At 39.4% G+C, this 24,195-nt stretch overlaps 1 protein-coding gene across 1 annotated transcript in view; it reads right to left on the bottom strand.

Moving 5' to 3' along the window:
- Window positions 1-24,195, bottom strand: part of Ofcc1 (orofacial cleft 1 candidate 1) — a 278,373-nt gene that overhangs the window by 137,496 nt on the left and 116,682 nt on the right. The gene's annotated exons all lie outside the window — the stretch shown is intronic.

Below are 24,195 nucleotides of genomic sequence, written 5' to 3'. Positions count from 1 at the left end.
CATTTCCAAATCAACCTCTCTGTACCTCTTATATTAAAAGTCTGTCACGAAATCCTAAGCTGGCCATTGTCATCCTGTACCCAGGGCATCTTCCCTGGCCCAGTTTTCTCACATCTGGAATGACACACTCGTTGTGAAAGTCTCTGAGCCTCAATACTATGGAAATATGGGAGACTGCATAAGGCTTTACTGTGGTCTGTCTTAAACTTTGTTAGAAGCATCTCCAGCTTCTGCCTACTGAACTCTAGAAGTGTTCTCTACATTTCCATCCCATCCCCTTTAGTTGTAACAACCAAAGGTACCCAAGACATCCCAAAGCAGTTTATACCACCCATACCATTAACTGGATACCTCACTTCAGTGAACGTCTGTGCCAATACCTGACTTCAGAAACTCATAAAAAATATTCTACTCTATACACATCTAGAGCTTCAGGTACCTTGGAAAAGGAGTATGGTTTACAGCTACATTCCACAAAGAGACAGGTACAAAGACCTGAGCCTTAATTTTCACCTTGCTCTTTCCTTCCAAGAGTTAAATTCTGCCATCACCTGCCTTTTGAGGTTTCCCTGGCCAGTGGTTTAAAAATAGAATCAATAGTATCAAATTTTAGGCTACAGCTACATGCTTTAGGAACCAAGAGCAATCCAGTTAGCCCTTCGCTCCTCCCTTGCCTTGAAGTTCATGGCTCATTTTAGGGGAGCACAGTGTTCTACTACATTTTGGACCCTATCTCAAATCAGACTATGCCCAGGTACAGGCAGACACCAAGAAAGTTGAAATCCACTAGTTACTCCTTCCTTGGATACTGGATACTTCAGACTATGGAAATGAGATCACCTAAACCCTTGGACAAGCTTCTTTAGTGGTAGCCTAAAACCAAATTTCTTAGCCATGAAGTTAGTATGGTCAAAATCAAGCCAGAAAGGGAAGAGAGGAGAAAGATATCAGAAGCAACATGTTTATTTAGCTTTAATTATGACTTTTCTTAACTTTTATGATTTGTATTCTCATTATATAGTTGCATGAGAAACAAACTTAATAGAAGACATTTTTCTTTTTTTAGTATTTTCTAAGAACCCCACTTGTACTGTGTTGGTAACTATTGCACACACACGCACACACACACAAACACACACACCAAACCTTTAAACTATTACCATTACAGCACTCTACAGTTTTGACAGATTCATGAATTGAGATTTAGATCAAAGAATTTCCTTTGAGTCAAAAAGCAAACCAGTCAAAAATCTAAAATTTCATCCCCAATTCCATTTTACCTCAAAACCCGTATATTTAATCCTTCTGCTGCATCTCACCCGAGAAACTGCTCTATATTTTCTACTTACATATAACATTTTAAAACATTAGACATATTATTTGCTGATGAAAAAAAATTACCAAACATTTGTGGCTTAAAATGGCATATATATATATATATATCAGATTGTGTGCATGCTCCTATGCATATTCAGGCACGTGGCTTGAATGTCTGGGCATAGCCAATGGCTTGGCTCTGTTGATTTCCTTGCTGTAAACCTTACAAGGCTAATATTAATTCAATAGGGAGGGCTGTGGTTCTATAGGGACCCATGTAGGCTTGCTGGTGTGGGTAGATAAAGACATATCTTTTGTGTGTGTGTATGTGTGTGTCTGAACATGCACATGTGTGCACACACACATACATATGTGAATGAATGCAGTCACCAGCAGAAGCCAGAAAAGAGCATCTGATTCTGAAGAGCTGGAGTTACAGGTGGTTATGAGGATCTACTTGGGGTACTTGAAACCAAACTTCTGTCCAGATGGTCTTAACACCAATCCATCATTGCAGACTCAAGTTATGTCTTTTCTTGCTTTAAATTACCAATGCTTTGCCTATCAAGAGCCTAAGATAGCTTTCTAGTTCTTTTTAGGTTGTATTCACCCAGATAATCTCTATTTTAACACATAACAGTTGTAAAGAACAGATATGGAGGCATCTTTTGGCCAAAGCCTTAGAAGCTCTGCCTACCTAGAATGATTTCTGGGTTCCTTAAATTAAAGTGTAATATTGGGGCTGAACCTTACTGGTTAAAGTCCTCTGGTTTTTCAGAGAACCGCAGCTTTGCTTCCAACACATATATCAGGAAGGCCACATTCACCATGGGATCCAATACCCTCTTCTGGCCTCCATGGGTATCTGTATATACATGTGTACACATACACACATGCACACAGACCATAAGTAATAAAATTAGTATTTTAGAAAATATAAAATCAGTGTGCATACTAAGGATGTAAAGTATGTATCGAGGAGTTAGAATCCTAAAATTTTAACATTTTCTTGGTTTTCACACAGAAATTATCTTTCCTATAATGCAAAGTAGGTGGACAGACAATAGGTAGATAGATGGATGAATGGATAGATAGATAGATAGATAGATAGATAGATAGATAGATAGATAAGATATGATAGACAGACAGACAGACAGACAGACAGATGGTAATAGGTACTTTTAGCTTAAATACAATCACAGTATACCCTTTTACACAAACTTCTATTTTTAATTCAATGAAAAATTAGTCATCTTTCTAAGACATGAATCTATCAGTTCCCTTAAGCTGAATTCTTTCCCCTTGGTCTCTGTCACATCATAGCCAAGCTTTCTATCATAGACAAGGACTTCCTAACTCCACTTGCTCATGTAAACCATGGTATGCTTGCCAGCTTGCATTTCATACTCCAGGCACACATATATATGAAGGTACTCACCTAGGTATTGATAAAAGACATACAAGATAATGACTCTTCCTATAGTCTTTGTCACTCAACAGTATCTGACTGAATTCCTTTTAAAATAGGAATTGAAGTCCCACTGTATTTTCATGTAGCATAGCATCATAGCACCATGGAAAAGTGACTCATTGTACAATTCTCTTCCAGTGAACAGTCACTTATTTATTCCTTATTTATCTTTATTTACTTCTACCCAGGAGATCAAGACAATAAAATCATCTCAGTGGTCTGTTTCTTTGGTAGGACGGCTGCACAAAGATCATGTCTGTCTTAAATATTAATAAATAATGGTAGGTATCTTTCTTGTCGGTTTTAACAGTCTCACTATGTAGTTCAGGATGACTTCTTGTTCACTACCATCCTGCCTAAAAAGGTTTCAAATGTTGGAATAACAGGTAGAAACTACAATAACCATCAGGAGGTTGATTTTTCAGAGTATATATTGGGTTCCAGGAGATGGACAAACCACTTGCCATGCTAGTGAGAACACTGCATTTCAGATGCCCAGAATTTGTACAAGTGGCTGGTGGGCTTGTTTGTCTATTGTCATCACAACAGAGACAAAGGACTATTGGGAGTAAGCTCACTAGCTAGACTAGCTGCATCAGAGAGGTTTTGGCCCAATTGAGAGACTCTACCTAAAAGAATAAGATGGGGGAACCATCAAGAAAGTGTCCCCACATTATCTCTAGGCCTCCATCTGCAATGCATACCTGGGCACATGCACACACAAATGAAGCCACATAATGCCAACATGCATGCATCCATCCATACCACACACACACACACACACACACACACACACACACACACACACATATGCAAGCTCTATATAATAAAATCCATTTTCCCAAATCCTTGCCAAAAATAGACCATTTCTGAATTACTAATTAGTGTTATAGACAGAGACAGTAACATTTACTACTGAAATTTTATAGACTCCTCTTGTCCTCTTGCATATAGAATTCTTGTCAGAAGTTTTTTGTACAATTTATTTGCCATTTTCTGCATGTAGGTCATAATGTTATTTCATATTTGCCATAAAGTATACATTTTATTATTAAAATGAACTTCTTAAAAGAATTAGACCTTCTAAAATTTTAAATGTTAGGTTTCCAGCTTCTGGCACTGCCTCTTCGGATTTATTTTTAGTCTACTTTCCTGTTATTTCTTGATTAATCTACAGGTGTGCAACTTTTTTTTTATCATTCTCTTGATCATGTACTGTATATTCTGTGTAGTCAGAATTTTCTTACTAATTCTTTGATAATGTAGTTTATACTGGAGAAATTTTCCAATGTTATAAAACACTTTTTTTTTTATTTAGCTTGCTTTTATACTACATTTATTCCAGTTCTTTGTATCACTGATTGGACTGAATTGAGGTCATTTTTTTTCCTTTTTTTTTTGAACTCTCCTTCCTAAGGTCTGTGTTCTGCTGTGTGTCTCAATTCAACTTTGGTATTTTCTTTTACCATGTAGAGCCATATACAAAGGGACCAAAGTTAGATGTGGACTGGTGGGCTCCTGGCTCTCGAAAGGGAGTGTTGAGAGAGGCCAAAGCCCTGGGAAGTTAGAGGATATGGAAGGCTCTAAACTCTAAAAGAGTTTACAATTGTTCCCACCAGAGAGGAGTCAGCTTGAGAAAGCCCAGCATCTTCAGTGACCACACTAACACAAGACACAGTGGGGTTCTCCTCCCCATCCTTGCATACTCCAGCCCATCAGTGATAACTGTTAAGATACAGAAAAGACGCAAGAAGAGTCAGAAATAAAGTACACTGTGTCTAAGAGCTGTGGTCTAGCCACACCTTTTAGGACCAGTTTAAAGAAAAGTGTGGGCAGAACAAGGGCCCTAGCTCTGTTGAAAATGTCTCTCATCATTGTCAGTATGGATCAAACATAAATGGATAGCTTAAGACCTGAGGTGGGTGCTATGATTCATCACAAACTCCCCCATGTATGTGTACACCTCTGCACTCCAGCCCTATGCTATGTGTTTGGGGTGAAAGGCAAAGGCGAGGTTACCGCTTTCCTGGTAGCTTCAATTTGGAGGGGAGGCACAGGCAACTTGGTGTCTGAATTACGCCTGGCTAACTTGAGAATACTTCAATCTAATTAGTACTTTGAAGTTCAAATCATGAACTTACAATTTAAAGACTATAAATTGCAAATATATTTTTTTATGTTTAGCTCAGAAGGGTTTGAAAAATCCCTATATATCCACCCCGCAAATGAAACATAAAGCATTCCATTATCATATACACACACAAAGATGCTATTGGATCCTGAATTCACACACACACCCACACACATACACACACACATACACACACACATACACACACACACACACACACACACACACACAGAGTCTCATAACATCTATAGAATGATATAATATTTGTTCCTAGCTCTGGCCCTTTCCAATCAGAAAATTTCTAAGAAGACATGCCCTTGTCTTCTTGTGGACAAAAATATGTATAACTTTTGGAGAAATATAAAAAAGAGTAACATTGTTTTTATTATTTGATAAATGTTCACTTAATTAAGAAACCCTTCAAGCCTGGCAAAATGGTTATCAGGTGTTATAGTGCTAACAGTGATTTATGAGCATTTTCTTCCCATGAGTCTTCAATCTCTGCGATCTGTTACATGTTGGGTTTTTGTTTGTTTTGTCTTTAGCGTAAAGTCTACATATAGATTCCTAGTAGTAGGTATTATTGTAGTCAACTCTTCCCAAATCCTCTCTACTAGAGAGAGATTTCTGGCTCTCTGCCTCTCTCTGTCTCTGTCTCTCTGTCTCTCTGTCTCTCTGTCTCTGTCTCTGTCTCTGTCTCACTCTCTCTCTCTCTCTCTCTCTCTCTCTCACACACACACACACACACACACACACTCACTCACACACCATATAAGCAAACCCACCCCCCACCTCAAAGCCCAAACAAAGTGATATAAACAAAAGTCTGCAGAATACCATTGAGTTCATTTGGTGCTGACCAGCTTCTGCTGGGTACAGGTCTTGCCTTCAAGTGTACCTCCAGTGAGACTGCACTGGGGAAAACAAATTTTTCCTTGGCAAGTTATTTGCAATCTACTGAAGATGGGGTCTGGGTTAGGTATGGGGGCTGTATCCATTTTCCCCTCTCAGCACAGAGACTCCATCTGGTGTGAACCTGTGCAAGCCTTGTGCATGCTTTCACGGTCTCTGTGAGTTCATATGTGTCAGTCAGTCCTGTAAATTTCTGGGAAGCACTGTTTCCTGTCATCCTCAGTCCCCTCTGGCTCTTACAATCTTTCTGCCTCTTCTTCCCTGGGGTTCCCAGAACCCAGAGTGGAGATTTTGATGAAGAGATCCCATATAGGATTGACTCCATCCCCACCCCATTCTCTGCCCACCCAAATTTGTATCTTTTAAAAGTTAAACCTTCAACTTGCATTGACCAAATATTCTTGGGTATGTAGTCTTCCACTGGAATGTAGTTAGGAGGGGCTCTGTACTGTTAGGGAAAACCAGCTCTCCATGTCCCAGAAGCTAACAACTGCCAATAACCCCATGGCTATTGCTGATATTGGAGCTGTTCAAGCCTGGGGCTTGAACAGGTTTACTGTGCTGTCCCAACCCCTGTGAGGTTATGTCAGCCATTTGGTGGTCAAGAGCATTGTTTGTATTGTAGAATATGTTGATTTTCCCTCTTCTTACTGTCAGGATTATCACCCTCACTCTGGAGATTCAGCATGGCAGCCATGAGGTTTCCAAACCGTGGCTCTATTTTGCGTGTTTGGTGTTCAGCTTAACTGAGGAAGTTCAATCCTGTGAGCTGACATTTTTTTTCAATTTTGAGGAAATTTTCAATAATTCCTTTTTAATTTTTAAATTATCAAATCTTTGATAATCTCATACTGTGTGTTTTTATTATATTAACTCCCTACTCCTTCCTCCAATTCCTCTCAGATCCAAACCCTTCCCCCCTACTTCTTTAATCTAATATCATAGAGTCCAATCTGAGGCTCCTTTGAAGTACATTTTTTTTCCTTTTTACTGTTCTTTCCCTCCTAAGTCTTTTCCATTCAGGCAGCAGGTTGAGGACTTTGCATGAAGTACTCAGTCTGTCCCATTTCCCCCACTCTCTCCTACATCTTAGACTGGTTGGTTTCTATCATTCTGTATCCAAGTTCGCAGTCTCTTCTGCAAAAATTTTATTATTATAGCCTTGGAATCTCAGTTTTGTGTTTGGTTACTTGCTTTGTTTTGTTTTGCTTTGTTTTGTTTTTGATGACTTCCTGTCTATGGAAAAAAACCTAATTTCCCTTTGCTTTTTCTTTAAATTTGTGAATATATCTATACTGCCTTCTTAAAGAATTTTCTCTAATAAATTTAGTAAGAGTCATATTGGAGTTACTTTTATTCACAGTTTGTTTTCTTATAAGTATAATTTATATTTTTCCATTTCTTTACATGTCTATTAACTACAAATTCTATTATAGATAGTGCAAAAGATGTTGGGTTCTGTTATCTTCCTCTGAAAGGTTTTAGTATCTTTTGCAGTAAGCAGTTTATTTACTTACCTCTATGTTTAAACTTTTAGTCTTCAATTTATATCTTATTATAGTGGTCTCTGAAAAACTCATGAGCTTACCCAGCCTTGCCTAACAGTCTCAAAGAGCAACATGTCTGTGTCTGCCAATGGTCTACAGGCAGTCTGGGTAATGGTAAGGTGATCTAGGGACAACTTGGAGTAAGCTCTCTAGGGTGTGGCCCTTTATTCACACATGAAGACTTTGGGTACCTTGACTTGAAATTGCTATCAAATTCACACTGAGTTATTAGCATAACTTCTCCCGCTGGGCTTGACTGCCCCCTGTTCCTACTCTAGAATCTCTATGGTTCTGCATCCAGTCTGGTCTACAATAGCCACAGGACACAGCAGCTCAGCAATGCCCACATTAGCCTAAGTCTGATTGTGTCCTGTTCACCTCTCAATCCCAGACCAAGAAGAACTCCGTATTGGCACTTCTTTGCTGCCAGCTCTGCTCTTCAGGCTCCAGTTCTGTGATCTTCACTGAAAGATGATCTCTCTCTTCACAGCAGAGAAAGCCTCTGCTCTGGTGGCATGTCAGCGCTTGACAGCTGGAATGTGTGTCTGGGTAGAGGGACTCAGATCACCAGTGAAGGCTCACAAACAAATATATCTGCTCTCAAATGTCATGATCATGTTTCTTGATACCAGAACCCTTGGCAGTAGCTTCAGTTTTTCTCTCTAGTTTGCTGGTGAATTTTATTAGAGAATCCAGTATAGTACCAGCTATCCTATAATAATTAAAACCAGAAATGGAAAAATTGTTTAATATCTTAATTAAAAGATGGAAATGAATACATGTCCTTGTCTGGGCTACCTATGGTCCATTTTATGTGTTAATAATACAAATGTAGGTTAATTATTTTTGAAAGTCCCCTTTATTTTATGGAAAGACATTCTATTTAATGATCATGTCCTCTTATGTTGAGAAAAAGATAAAATGTTTACAAGTCACACTAACCCGCAGATGCCTTTGGAGTCTGTCAGCTGGTATCACCCAGACAAAATAAATGGAACAGTCATATTTTTAATAATACATGAGGAACACAAGGAAAACACTTGTCAAAATTGTATAATATTATAGTACTCTCTCTGTATATAAATGCATATGTTTATGAAAGTGTATTTTCTCCCTGTATGCTAATCTTTTTTACTTGGCATGTTTTTTAATGGTTTTTCCAAATGACCTTTGCAAAATTAATCAAGGATCTGACACTGTCCTTTGGAGAAATACAAAGAAAGAATGCCTCTCATAATAACTTTTGCATGAAAAACAGCCAGAGAATGACAAAACAGAGGAAACATTAATACTGGAGAAAAAAATTAAACCTTGAAAGGGAAGCCCACTGAAAAACATTCGCCTTTTGTCAGAAACATTTTTATGGGTCTCTGAAATTCCATTTCCCCTTTATTTTCTATCCTATTGTTTTTATTGCTTGAAATCCGACAGATTTTTCAAAACAATTCACTAAGTAAAATGCACCACGTTTTCCTAAGCACTCTGTAGCCGAGAAGCATCTCAAATTAAAGATTAATAAAATGTACAGAAAGTGCATATAAAAATATAAATACAAAGAAGCAAGAGAAAAAATGCCTGCGATTAGACAAGATGGAAATCTAAGCAGAAATTAAACTCAGTTGTATTCCATTTCCTATTCTTTTCTTAGAGAAAATTACGGCTGAAGCGAGGCGGTTTTCCCCCTGTAATTTAAATGTTAAGCTGCCAGATGTGTGTCCCATGCTTCAAGAGGGAAGCTTTGCATTATTTAGCATATTAAGAATCACAGAATTTTAAAAAGGGCTCCTTTATTGCCTGGAGGTTCCAATTAAGTAAACCTTAGCCGAGTACATTTAAAACTTGCAATACATGAGATCTGCCTCCTTTTCTGGCCACAGTCAAGCCTCGTCTATATAATAAATAAGGAAAATCCTTACGATGACATAATTTTTCTTTTGCTTGAGGAATTAAACCTATCTATTATTTTAAGAAGTTTTTAATAGAGGCCAGCAATCTAGAAGACAACTGAAGGTTCAAAATGCTTTCTTATTTCAATCATAGCAAGTTGAGTCTCCTGTGTATCCCAAGCAATGCATGTTTCATGAGGACACAGCCAACCCATTGCTCCTCCTCCTTCTTCTTCACTCTGTCTGTTGCTTCGTCTGTGTCCCCCCAGTTCTACTTTTGTGAGACAAGACAGTTGTAAGGCGCAATAAGGTCATTGTTTTCGGATCAATACTATGGCTTTGTTTTTGTATGAATGTCTGTCTGTCCATGCATCACGAACTATCTGATGATGCAGCATTAATTAAGTGCCCTTTCAGCAGCGTGCAGAAGGAGTTACAGTAGCTAAAGTCCAGAATGAGATGGAGGTTCTGGAGGCACACAACATTCATAAATCACAGCCTTAAATGTAGCCATTTTTGCCATTTTAGAAAATGTCAAAGGTGTCAACTCTGTCCAAATATACCGCTTAACAGTGACTATTTTAGTAAATTGACTTGAAATGCATTCAGCTAACTGACAGACAGAAGCACATAATCTAGTTCACAGGACAAATGAACAGTTTGAAGGCCAAAAATAAGCAACAAACTACAAATTCTTAGCAGCGTGCTGCAATGACCATGGCTGTAGCCATAGGCCCAAACCCTAGTACTAATGTGTTTGTTGGCTTCAAAAGTACTGACTCCAAATTCTGAACATGTGCTCGTTAATACAACAAACCTGTTTAACCCAACTCAAAGCTACAGTCAAACATCTAACTAATATTGCACAGCAAACAAATCAGGATCTACTTAAGCACAAATAAAAGTTGACAGCATTCTGTGCTATTAGTACAATTTGATCCAATAAGATTGGGAACTGCCAAGATGCTTCAAATATCAATATGTCAGCATGTGCCATGATGTTAGGAAACAAACAAACAAACAAACAAACTTCTCTTGGTTTTTTTTTTAAGGTGGAAATTAGGATTAATAGTTGGAGCTGGACAGATGATTCAAGAGTTAAGAGGGATTCCTGCTCTTGCAGAGAACCCAGCTTCAGTTCCCAGCACCCACTGTCAGGAGGCTCACAACCACCTATAACTCCATCTCCTGGTGATCCAATGCCCTCTTCTGGCCTCTGCTAATATCCACACACTTATGTGGGCACACCCTCCAATACACATCACACACACACACACACACACACACACATACATACAGACACACAAAATCTTTAAAGTAAAACTAAATTTAAATGTTACAGTTGACAAGAATATTGAGTGTTTAACCTACATTATTCTCCCTAACACCCAAAGTGTTTAGTGAATAATATAATGTATCTAATATTTTCTTAATTGTTTTCCTAGAAATATGGAAAGGCTCAATAATTTAATATTTTAGAATTTTTTTTAATGTAACTGGAAGCAAGAATACAATGAAATCATCCTTAAGTTCAACCTGTCTGGACCAGCAAACCCACATCCGTTTCATGTGGATGGGCACACGAAAGCATACTTGAGTGACACTCATGAACATCTACAGTCAGTCAGTTAAGAAGAACACACACCTACACAATAGACTTCCATCTGTGAAGACATGTGCACATGTTATTTACTTACCTCAAGTTGTTTAAGAACCTTGTAGCCAGCAGAGAATGTCTACCAATACATTACTAATATTTGAATCATTTTCATCCATAAGACTACACAATATTGATGCTTGCATGCCTTTCCTGATAAAATATTAACATACTATAAGAAACAGATATTGCTTTTCTCTTTAAAAATAGCCTTTAAACATTTCCAAATTCTGTCATATATAAGAAGATCCTATCCTTTTATGTAAATCAGTTTCTTTTTTCTCCTTAGTTTTAAAAATATTAAACTCCCCATTTTACAGACAATGAGAGAAGCCACAAATTTCAATGTGCTGTTTGTGAGTTTTTCCTGGTTATCATCAACTAACATTTCCACTGAGCCCAGAGTGGTCAAAGCTATCTGAAATAATGAATTTTTTTCTACCTACTTAAGTTACCATTGACACTAGAAAATCTGAGAGAGGAATAGATGATGTCTTAGACTGATACCGAAATTCTGCAAGGTCTATATATATATATAATGAATTATGTATCAAGTATTACAGAAATCTGCTAAATAACAAGAGGTAACTTTATGAGCACCTCTATGAGCCAACACTCAAGCTCATGTGGCCAACAGATGAACTTGTATGATCACAACAAATTTAAATTAGCAATCAAAATGGAAAGACAGAAGGAAAGTTGTTAGGCGATCATCAATTAAGCACTCTAAGAAATAATCTGTAAGTCAAAGAGAAAGTTCTCAAGAGTGCTTGTCTACTTCCTCATTCAAAAGTTGCACTGAGTTCTTGGCAGGATGACCCAGGATCCTGTCTGATACTTTCCTTTCCTGCTATTTGACACATTTCTCACACAGAACAACCACAAAGGATCCTACTGCAAGTTTCTAGCATAAGTAACGCTTAGCATGAGTCCAGATAATACCTCCCCTATCATATGTACTAGGTGGCTCATCTATAGATGCTCTTCATCCTCCTAAGAATTCACAAAAATTACCCAGTGGGAAGCCAAGAAGCAAACTGAGTCATGCACACTGAAATAATTCAGTATCATTCAAGTTCTAACTACAAAATGTTCCCAGTCACAAATTGTATGTGATAGTTATATGTAGGACTGTGAAAGGACAGCATAGTTTCTGGTTGAGCACTGGCTAGAGATGGCCGGAGACCCTGAAGATTGGAGACTCCACAGTTTTCCCTACAAGGGACGGCATACATTTCACCACTCTCCCAGGCTCCAGGCTCCTGACATGAGGCCGAAGACCTTCATCGATCTACACCATTCAGGCTCATAGGACAATGCTCCCTAGCTCCTTCATAGGTAGAGGGTATGACTTCAGGCCACAGAGCCTCAAGACAGATCTCCATATTGAGATACCTAAAGGCTAGAGGGCATGGCAAATTAACCATTCCTTCCCAGAACCTCCTCCTTGCAAAAGGTATTTAACCTCAGGCCTGCCCTGAAAATACTGGAGTATAGTTTTCATCTGTTTTCCGCCATGACAATAAACATTTTAAGACCATAGCTTATTTCCCTTCTTTGGAACCTGCAGTGGGGAACCTTGGAGAAGATTTTCAACTACGGAGCCACCGTCTAATCTCCCAATGATAACCTCTCTACATGTCCAGTCATGGAGGCCCAGAAACTCAAGCAAGGAAGCTGAGCCAATCATCACCAAGCCAAGCAAGTCACTGCAACCAGAACTCTCATCCCTCACAGGATGCAGCCAGAGGTTTCCCCCTCCCCTCTTAGGTTGCAGGCTGATCTAGCCCATAAGCCTCAACATGAGGAAGCCCTTCCTCGGCCTCCCAGCAGCACCTGAGAACCAAAGGGCCTGAGAACCATCTGGTTCCAGGCCACCTTTTGGCCTGGGGACCCCCAATCCAAGAGCTCTGGCTCCATGGGGAACCTCAGACTGTGCTCTTCCACCCCCGGGGCAGAGTCCTGTGACTTCTCATAGCCTGGTGCCAGTGTGAAATGAACACAGTCAAATTCCCACACCTCTGTCCCTCTGGGAGGGGGAGAGGGGGAGACTTGGGACCCACAATTCAACCCAACAATGTGCTAAAACCCAACAATTAGCATTAAAAATGAAGCAGGAAATCCATGCTCAGATGAAGGAAAACTGAAAGACAAATGTCACTAGAACATCTTCCCTCAGAGGAGAAGGAGGAGGAGGAGGAGGAGGAGGAGGAGAAGGAGGAGAAGGAGAAGAGATTCAGGCATTAGCATATGCACAATGCACTACTTCCTCTTATGAGCTTCAGAAATCATATTTGTTGATCAATACATGGTACTTAGCATAAAATTTCAACTTATCGGGCTGGAGAGATGTCTTAGTAGGTAAGGAGTCTTGATTCCCTTGCAGAGGGCCTGAGTGTAATTCCCAGCACCTATACTGCGCAACTTACAACCAGCCACCCATTCACCTGGATTCACCCTAGATCCAGGGGACTAGACACCTTTTTCTGGTTCTTGAGGGTACCTGCATTTAGGTACAGTAATAGTTACATATAAGCATAATGGGAAAAAAAGTTTTCAATGAACATCCATAAAATTGTATGGAAAAATAACACAAATGGAGTCACATTTCTGTATGCTAGCAACGCACCTGTTAAAACCAAAATTAAAAAGAGGAACCATTGACAGTTATGGCACAGAAAATAAAGTACTTAGGTATGAGCTTCAAAAACCATGTACCGAATTTTTGGCCTCAAAATTACAAAATGTTAATTCCCTTATTTAAACACATCATACCGAACTAAAAGAAAACATAATGCTTGACACCATCTCAACAAAGAAAATGGGAGAAATCACTGTCCCCAGTATCCAGCTCTATGACTCAGCTGTGGCAATCAAGACTGTGGAGTTAGCAGAGTGAGAGGCAGGTCATGACGTCAGTGAGTAAAGGAGAAGTGCGCAGAAATGTGCCCAACTGGTAATATCTAAAACAGGTACACAACCAATTTGATGGGAGAAAGGTGATTTTGAACTAATGGCATTGGGATAATCTGATATTCTGTGGTAAAAGAACTGAGCTAAGTATCACTCCACATACATAAAACCCTTAAAATATACTTGCACTTAAAAGATAGTAAGGCCTCAAGATCTAGGGCTAGCCAAATCATGTTTGACTTGATAGCCAAAATAGGATCCATAAAAGGAGAAACTGATAAATTGTTAATTTTTAAATCCTATGATGAATGGGAGATGGCAACAGGTGAATAACCCGAAGCTGGGGGTGGGGAGTGGGGAGGGCTAGCTAGCCTGTCATTCACAGCAGGAAGCAAGAGTCCCTCTCTGAAATAAGGCAGAAGGCAAGGACAATACCTGAGGTTGTTCTCTGACCTCCATAAGCCAACATTCACACACAGAGACATAAGACAGATTTAAGTAAATAAATAAAAAATGAATGATCTCCTTGCTCATATGAAGCCTCCTAGTCTCATTTATCTTTTGGGGAAAAATGGAACTGGCTGAAGGAGATGCCACCTTCTGGGGCTTGCAGCATGAGCCTGAAATAAAAGCCTGTGACCCAAACTATAGCGGCTGGGATTCATGTTAGACTGCCAGCCACTCTGTCATGACTCAAAGGCAAATCCTCCTCAGCCAGTCCTGGTTTCCTTCATCATGACTCATGTGTTAGTAAAAGTAGGCAGAAAGTATATTTTATCCCTACAGTTCCGTCTTTCAACTTTCATCTGGTTCAGCTATCAATACTTCTGGGAGCTTCAGATTAAATAGTGAGGACAGAGACAAGTGGGTCCTATCAAAGTGTCACGGTAACCCTGCCTAAACCACGGCTCCCAAGGCTATTTCAGAGTGCTCTCATTTTCTTACCCTGATAGGTCAATCACAGTGGTTCATATTTAGCCAAGAACCACAGCCATATAATTCCTCGTCAATACCCACTTGTGCGTTTACCATTTCAGACATTTATCTAACTCTGAAGCATGGACTAAATGAGAGAAACTGACCAATGGCAAGTTATATTATTTTCCGGAGAGTATATATTTAGGAAGGGCGATTGAGTATATGTTTACATATAATATATAGTATATTATGCATATATTAACTGCATTACCATCCTTGCTCAGTGAGCAGTCCAGCTGAAAAGATTAAAGAACATATATACCACACACATATCCATAAAACAGAATCAGAGAGCAGAGTTAGAAGTATTGTCCCTTCTTTAAAGAGTGTTCTTAGAAAAATATATATCCCGCAAAATGTTTCCAAATATTCAAAAATGTGCCACATAAGAAGCCTTCAGTAGGTGGCAGGCACAGTAAGTGACCCTAGCTCTCCCCCTCTCCCCAGGTGCGTTGGAGGTTCCACCACCGTAGCTCCTGTGAATATGCTCTGCCATTTTAACAGTGACAGAATTGCTTCTCAATCTATCTCGAAGAACATAACCCTGTTGTTAAATGATGCACAGCTGTGCTTTTAAAACTGAATCCCTTCCTCACTCCTGAAATCCTGACAATCTCATGTGTTTTGGAGTGGTCTACGACCACGCACAAGAAGAGAATGTCAAAGCAGTGTGGTTGACCACCTAGCCCTCGGCCATTGTGTTACTTTACTGGACTGTTTGATACACATGGAGGATTCATCAGGCCACACTAAACAATGAGCATAGGTATGGGTCTGAAATCTCAAGCTCTGGTGCGCCAGGGCCCTAACCCACAAACTGTAACTGCAAACACACACCACACACCCATGTCCTGAAGGAAGGCTAACAAACATCGCTCGGCATTTTTTACTTCAACCTTATTTTTGACAATTTGCTTGTGACACATCTGTTTTTATTTATATCTCTACTTTTAAAATAAGTGACATGGAGGGAGGGAGGGAGGGAGGGGGGGAGGGAGGGAGAGAGAGGGAGGGAGGGGGAGGGAGGGAGAGAAAGAGGGAGAGGGAGGCAGACGATGGGGTGGGGCAGTTTCTAAGGTAGCTTCCTACAATGTTTTGACTCCTTGAACAGCAACAGATCAGTGGGTACTGCTCTCCACAGGAAAGAGTACAGCAGAACCTAACCTGCTGGAAGCATTTTAAGCCCATCTCTCTGTCACCCACATCATTTTGACACTCCTCATTCCTTCTTTCTTGGCATTAGCTGCTTCTCCACTTCCTTTACATCAGTGGGAACACTTCCGGCATGGGTGTCAGGATCTCAAGAGGGGTCAGAGGCTGCCCTGCAGAGGAAATGACAAACTGTGAAAAGGAAAAGAGCAATTCCTTCCACATGTTCCCTCCGCCCAGGAGCAGTGAGGGGCTGTCAGCTAGCATCACTGTGGGCCCAGGCGGGACTCTGTCTCTCAGTCCTGTCAAAACCAATCTACAGACCTGCATGGCTGTTTAAAGCTTTTTCAGTTCTAGCGGGTTTCAGACATGACTTTGAGATAGAAATGGATCAAACAGAATGAAATGTTGTAATTGATTCTTAGAGGTGGTGTAGCACCCCAGAAAATAAGCCCAAGATAAGAACAAATTATGGTGCTTTCCTATCTGACAAAATCTACTAATAGTCAGAGAGTTACTGGCGTCCATTAACAGTGAGAAGAATTCTCTCAGCTAAGCCTGTTTAGGAATTTCAGTGATACAGGTACCAGGAGGCTTATTCTACTTGTAAATAAAGCTAAAAGATGACAACCTCAGGGCTTAAAGGAAAGCAAGATGAAGGGAAAGAAACAGGAAGCTAGAGGATGTAAGGGGAATAGGAGGAAGAACTTACAAATTCTTTTTTTTTTGCAACGATCTCAATTAAATAATGTTGCTTTTCTGTGACTTACAATATTTTATGCATTTCCATATCTTCAGTAAAGGCATTTAAAATGCAGGTAATTAGCTCTTTATGCAGATTAATCACTTTGAAACATTCTGTAGTTCCCTGCAGCTTAGTTTTGTGCTCAGATGAAGGATTCGAATCTATCTGATAAAAAAAAAATCCTAGAGACCAAATGGCACAGAGTCTAACATTTGCTTTGGAGTTTCAACAAATGGTGATTCTTAAGTAGTCATTCAAAACTCTTCAGATTATGTCAGTAATTTGTAGAATTGCTCATTTTTTGGAAATGGTTATGGGACACAACTGGTTAAATCTTTGCCTAGCAAACAGGGAGCTTTAAATTCAATTGGGGCCACCATTTAAATCCAGACTCCTTGTACTTAGAAGGTGAAATAGGAGAATCCGAAGTTGAAGGTTATCTTCAACTACATAGTGAGTTCAAGAGCAGCCTAGGCAGCTTTATAATATTCTGTTTCCAAACAAACAAACAAAGACTGGAAAGATGTATCCCAAACAAGTACATAGGGAGATGATTAAGGGTGTTAGCATTCAAGAAATAAAAGAATTAGAAATTACAAGATGATATGTTACATAAGTTAGAATGAATTCTCGAAAACTTGTGAAAACTTGGTGCTCCCACAGAGCTGGTATACATGCAGAATAGACAGTATGGCCATTCCAAAAGAAAGGAGGTTTTCTCACGGAGTTAAATAGTATTGCTATTTAACAATGATTCTACTGTAATCAGTAGCAAACTGAGATTTTCAACACCATTTTTGACTCTGACTCCATATTGCCTTGCCGACCACTGTAGTGTAATTGTAATAAAATTATTATGTACTTCAGAATGGATTAATTCATTTATTAATTTAGCACATCTTTAATTGGGCAAATGCTTTGTACCAGGCACAGATTAGACTCCAAAGACATAGTCAATATTCATGAGGCTGGTCATCCAGTCATGCAAATGAATTCATATTCACAATGAAGAGAATGAACACTAGGTCCAATTGGCATTGAGTAGGGGTTCTTTAAAAAGGAAATTTTATGCTAGTTGGTGAAGATTTTTCATGATACAATAAAAATCAAAGAATATCCAGAGGTCAAAAATAATCATACTTGTTTCAGGGAACTAAAGAAACTCAGAAAGCACCAATAGTGTCACTTCAGGCATCTGGCTAGTTTGTGGTTAGGGTTTTCTACTACTGTGATGAAACACCATGACCAAAAAGCAAATTATGGAGGAAAGGGTTCATTCAGCTTACACTTCCACATTGCTGTTCATCCCCAAAGGAAGTAAAGGCAGGAACTCACTCAAGCAAGGCAGGAACCTGACACAGGAGCTGATGCAGAGGCCGTGGAGGACACTGCTTAACATCTTCCTTTGCATGGCCTGCTCAGCCTGCTTTCTTAAAGAACCCAGGACCATAAGCCTAGAGATAGCATCACCCAGCATGGGCTGGGCCCTCCCCTATTTATCACTAATAGAGAAAATGCTTTACAGCTGCATGTCATGGCCTCAACTAAGGCTTCCTCCTTTCTGATGACTCTAGCTTGTGTTAACACACAAAACCAGCCAGTACAGTTTGGTTTTGGTTTTCTTTTTGAGACGGGTTTCATGTAACTCAGGCTGGCCTCAACTTTACTATGTAACCAAAGCTGGCTTGAGTTTCTGATCCTCTTGTCTCTTTCTTTTACAGTATCCAGGATTATAAGTATGTGCTTCCATGCCCAGAAACCTTCCTTCTTTCTCGACTTGGAACCCATGGGCAGTTTTTTTAACACTAACAATGTCAAGGACCTGACCCTAGAGACTGGTAGTGACTGGACCTGAGAACAGCCCAGGTGTCAATGTGTATTAACAGCTCCACAAGAGATTAATATGTGGACACAATTAACTGTTGCATTAAGTTTGTTAAACTGTACTTGAAGGCAAATGTCTACTTGGTATAAATTAAGTTTTTACATGATTTAATATTGTTAGGGCTGCTTTTGACTGTGACAACCCTCCTATCCCAGCCAGGTTGAGTGGTCTGCCTGGATACTGAAAGCCTACAACCTATCAGTTGCCCATCATGTACAATGTGTGGTGCACAGTGGAATACACAGGTTTCGGAACTGACAATGGGGTTATGTACTGAGAAATACAGCCAAAGTTAAAAATATCCTCTAGCAAGTGAATTTTAAAGACCTAGAGTGCTGGTGTGTCTCCTCATGACCACATGACTGACCAACTACTGCTCTGGTACCCATTGTCATGAAAGAGAACTATGCTGTCTATCATGAGCCTGGGAAAATGTTCTAATCCAGTGCTGGACAGATAATTTCTACTGAATGTATATGGTTTCTCTACCATTGTAAGCTGTAAAAATCCTAATTCTGTTCTTTAGAGATCAAAGACTCTATTATTATAATCAATAGTTCTTTGTTTTCTCTTCTAGTTGATATCATTTATAAGATAGGGAAGGGGAGGAAGGGAAGGAGGGAGGGAGGGAGGAAGGGAGGGAGGGAGGGAGGGAGGGGAGAGAGAGCAAGAGAAAGTGTGAGAGCAAGAGTGAGAGAGCAAGGGAGAGAGAGAGGGAGAGAGAGAGAGAGAGAGAGAGAGAGAGAGAGAGAGAGATTGATTTGCCTCATCTAATATCTATACCCCTAAAACTAGTTTTCTAGCACAACCTACTCAAGGGCTGGAGACAATTGAGACATAGCCCAAATATAACTGCTTGACAACATACATTTCTCAAAATTGTTCCCTCAACTTACAACTAAATAGCTATTTAGTTGGTTGCTCTTGCTTCTTCCCCCTGACCCCCAAATGGTTTTCTGACCTTGATGGAAAGGATACTCAAAGAGCCCACCCATCCTACAGGGCATATATACATAGGCTTGTATCATAATGAAGCAGATGAGCTCAGGTAAACCTTTGGAGGTACTCTTGCTTACAACCCCGCAGCATTTAGCAGTGTGGTTGTTTGCCATGAGCACACAATAAAATTCTCTTAAATTCAGTATCCTCAAGCATCCATAAAGTTTTCCAAGAACTATTATTCTTGCAAGATATCCATATACAAAACAAAATTATCAAATGCAATCACCGGTTCCCTAGTGGTTACCCTAAAATGAAAAACAAACAAACAAAAAACAAACAAACAAACAAACTTGGAAGAAGAAATCACAAGTTATACCATAGGTATTTTCTTCCAGCCTTTTATAGATATTTTCTGTTCCCAGGCATAGCTCACAGTAACAGTGTTCATCATCATCATCAACCATGAACTAAGTCCAAATTCCCCTTATGAGAGAGCGTGTACGAAGACACACTTATAGTCGGGCGGTGGTGGTGCACGCCTTTAATCCCAGCACTTGGGAGGCAGAGGCAGGCGGATTTCTGAGTTCCAGAGTTCGAGGCCAGCCTGATCTACAGAGTGAGTCCCAGGACAGCCAGGGCTACACAGAGAAACCCTGTCTCGAAAAACTAAAAACAAATAAACAAAACAAAACAAAAAAGAAGACACACTTATGATGGAACATAAAAGCCATTTTGTGTGTGATTTGGGGACAATAGCAAATTTTACAGATTACATATGAAATCTACTGATGTAGAAGAGCTTGTGGGAGATCATAAATACAGTTTTCAGAGAGAAACTTTGCAGCCATGAACATACCACATGGTCCCCGCCTCCGGTGTCCTTCCTTTACATGTAAATAGCCAGAAAATCATCAAGCCGGAGTTTAATAAACTTTTAATTTGAAAATGAATTACTACATGTTTGAGTATGTTTACTCATTATTCAATTTCTTAGCAACACATTAGTGGCAGAAACTGCACACTGTATCGCAGCTCTGATATATGAGAAAAGAGGCCCATGGGAGATATTAACCACGAATAATAAGCATAGGAGCATCCAAGAAAAATAAAAGTAAGCAATAGAGAAGGCGTGTACTGGAAGAAAGTTTGGTTTTCTGTATCGATCTGCTCACAACAGGAGGAAATAGTCCCTCTGTTGCCTTCGAACGTGAGGCTTACATTAGTCTCTGGGCTTACAGCAAACCAAAATAATAATCAGGTTACTTTAAAGCAAAGCTCAAGAAAGTCTCCCTCTTGGTGCATACTGTATGTGCATACTGAATGTGATGGCATTCCTCTTCTCCAGAGTGCTACCTGTCCTCTTTATGGAGACCGTGGGGCAAAGACATCACTCTAAAAGCCAGGTTTATAGCATGGTGTGGATCATCTAGAGCATGTAGCCACATTGCCCTAGAAAAGCTAAAAAAGCAAAAGGGATATGGTGAAAATGGTCCAAGAATAATTGTCATCTTCCACTCAGTATCCTAAAACTAGATAAAAATATCAGTTGCATTAAATATCAGTTAAGTCAGAACCCATTCTGGTAAAAGTCAAGATTTCTAAAATAAGACTGTGCTATACTAAAACATTTTTTAAAAGAAGTACCCTTTGCAAGCGCACATATTTTACAGTGTTCAGTGACTTCAGAGTTGACCTTTGAACTTGATATTTAAGCAAAATCAATGGCATGCTTTCTCTTCTTTTGCGTCCCATGAAGTCACAATTATTCCCTTTTGCTTCTTGCTTTATTTTTCTTAGGATGATGATCTTGGATCATCAGAAGAGGCTTTGACACTGTCTGTCTTTCCTACATCTCAGATTTCCAGTGTCTTAGTGCATTTCCTGTGGCTCCATTAGAATTGCCAGGGCTAGGCCATCTGTGAAGGGAAGGCTTTGTTTCTTCCAGCTCTGGGGGTGGGTGGTTCAAAAGGCTATGTCTAGTGAGGGTCTTCAGGTTGATTCGGACTCTGCAGAGACTCTAGTAGTCTTAAGATTAAATCCTGGGGGATTAGAGTTGTTTTATCTTGACAAATGTACTTTCTCAGTAACCGATCTCTATTAATGCATTCTTAAGGGCAGAACCACCAAGATCCAATCACCCCTTTCAAAGCAAAGCAAGCAAACAAACAGAAGACAAAACAAAACTCATCATTCAGTGCTGCTTTACTTGGAAACCAAGTTTCCAAAATATAAACTCTTAAGGACATAATAAACCTGCAGTACCCAGGCTACGCATATATGCAATGTTAATGTTACTCTTTTTCCCCTTAGAGCAGAGATAACTCAGATGTTCAAGCTGAAATGTCTAGTCAATGAGAGTCAACATCGACCCAATATAAAAGCAATTATCTTGATGAGAAAACTGACCAGACTACATCACCATTTCCATGGAGCATCCCCACAAAGACATTTGGCATCGCTGGCCTCCGGTTTACAGCCACTTTCTGGTATCAACTGTTCCTTTTCAACTATCAAGGCCTTTCTCTTATTTATAGACCCCATCTTCTACTTTCTCTTATTTACACTACAAATGTATGGTTAAACACCCCAGGTATTTGCATTTAAAGTAAAAAAAAATTAGAGACTTAAATCTTTTACATCCCAACACAAAGTTCCTGCACTCAGCTTACAAGTGCATTTTGAGGATGACCAAGTCTCCTTGTCTCCCCAAAGCAGAGCAGGATGCAGTCACCTGCTCTCTCCTGCTACAAGTAAAAGAAGTGCAAGTCCAAAAGGGTGTGAACAGTAATATTCTTAGTTTAAATTAGTTTGTAACTATGAAATGCTTTACCTGGCTTCAACATATATCTGGGTCCTAATTTATCTTCAGCAAGATTTATTTAAGGCCAGTATCATATAATTTGACATTTATGTATTCTGTGTGTAAAATCTTAACACAACATTTTCAGGTATACATGATTCCAGAGAGTGTGGTACCTCAGTAGTCCTTAGCTGATGACTTTGACTGAGTCACAAGCGACCACACAGGTCAGACAGGAATAAGAAAGTCCAAGGTTCATGCTAGACCAATGTTTTAGAAGAGCAAATATTCATAACTTGAACCTAGCAACTGGGGTTCTGCTTAGCCCAATATGGTATCATTCCAAAGGAACTAAAACGTTCCAAACATGATTTAACAAGTGTTTAGCACTTAGTCAGAAGTTTGTGGTTGCCAGCAAATCAATGGACAGAAAGAAAAGAAAAGAAGCCAACAAAAATCAAAACAACAACAAAAAGACAGAAGTGATCCAGAAAGTAGAATCATGTAGTCAGTCTGACCAAGATGGAGTGCCAGCATCCTGTTCCAGAATCACAAATGTTTCCCAGAGCTAGGACCTCAGACCTCGTTTGTTTTGTCTCTACACACCCTCCTTAGTTGAGTCTAATCACTTAGCAATTTGGTCTGAAATCTGTTTTTCCTCCTCATATCTTATCTCTCTTATAGACTTCCTGTCTTTTTTAGCAATGGGAAAGTAGTTGTCATAGAATCATGAGGATCTTCATTTGATCCCCCAGGATCTGCATTGGAAAATAAAGAGAGATGTGGTGGCAGGTATCTCTCATCTCAGTGCTGAAGGAGGCTGAGTGAGTAAGAAGTATCTCTGGAGCTCACTGAAAACCAGCCAATGGAATCAAGGAGAGAACATGACTCAAAATATAAGGTGGAGAGACATCAGTGAGGATACCTAGAGTTGGTCTCTGGCCTTCATGACATACACACATGCATACCCCTCCCTTGCACATGTATGCATACAGACATATACATACATGCATAAACAAAGACATATATACCTGCATACATACCCATTTATACACTCACATACACACACACACACACACACACACACACACACAGAGGAATAAGGAGGAGGTGAAAAAAGAGGAGGGTGAAATAAAAAGAAATGATGTAAAGGAAATACAGCAAAATAGAATTGCCAAAGTAGAGGATGGAGGATGTTATTTTCTGTACCATATAATTTGATCGTTTGGTAATTTCAAAGAAAATGCTTACTACAGTGTTTGCCATTGGTAATTAGTATAAGTGCCACTCCTTGTCATGAGACTGTGACTACCAGTCCAGCAATAGCTGACAATCCATCCCATCCTGTTAGGCAGGCTAATATTATTTACTGTTTGAGTATCTATCAATTCTCAGAAACCCATGACTAAAACCTTTGATAAAGGTAATAAACTTTTACTACAAAAGATAATTTCAGATGTGGCTTTTCTGAAAAATTGAGTTTTTGAAAAACTTGATTTACCTAGTGTTTGATAAAACTGATCTTCAAAAACAAAGCCCTATAGCGTAAACTCTACTACCTGAGAACTTTGTGCTGAGAATAATTTATATACTCATACTTTTAAGCTACTACTCTCAAAAACATACAAGAAAATTTAAACAGAAGACCCAAAAAAAGAAGTCAAATAACACTACACCTCCCAAAAGAAGTGAAAACATTAGTCTACAAACAGTGGAGTCAGTCATGGAGAAAAAGTGCATTACAAGAGAGTAATTTTATACTTATTTCCATGGTAGGCAACGTGATGTGAAAACTAACATTCTTGTTAATAGTTATATTCTATCTCCATGCCACAGTTTGGAAAATGCATTCTTAGAAAATA

The sequence above is a fragment of the Grammomys surdaster genome, unplaced genomic scaffold (genome assembly GCF_004785775.1).
Source record: "Grammomys surdaster isolate TR1022 unplaced genomic scaffold, NIH_TR_1.0 137, whole genome shotgun sequence".
Lineage (NCBI taxonomy): Eukaryota > Metazoa > Chordata > Mammalia > Rodentia > Muridae > Grammomys > Grammomys surdaster.
Note: the sequence above shows the minus strand (reverse complement) of the source record. Positions and strands in the feature narration are given on the sequence as shown.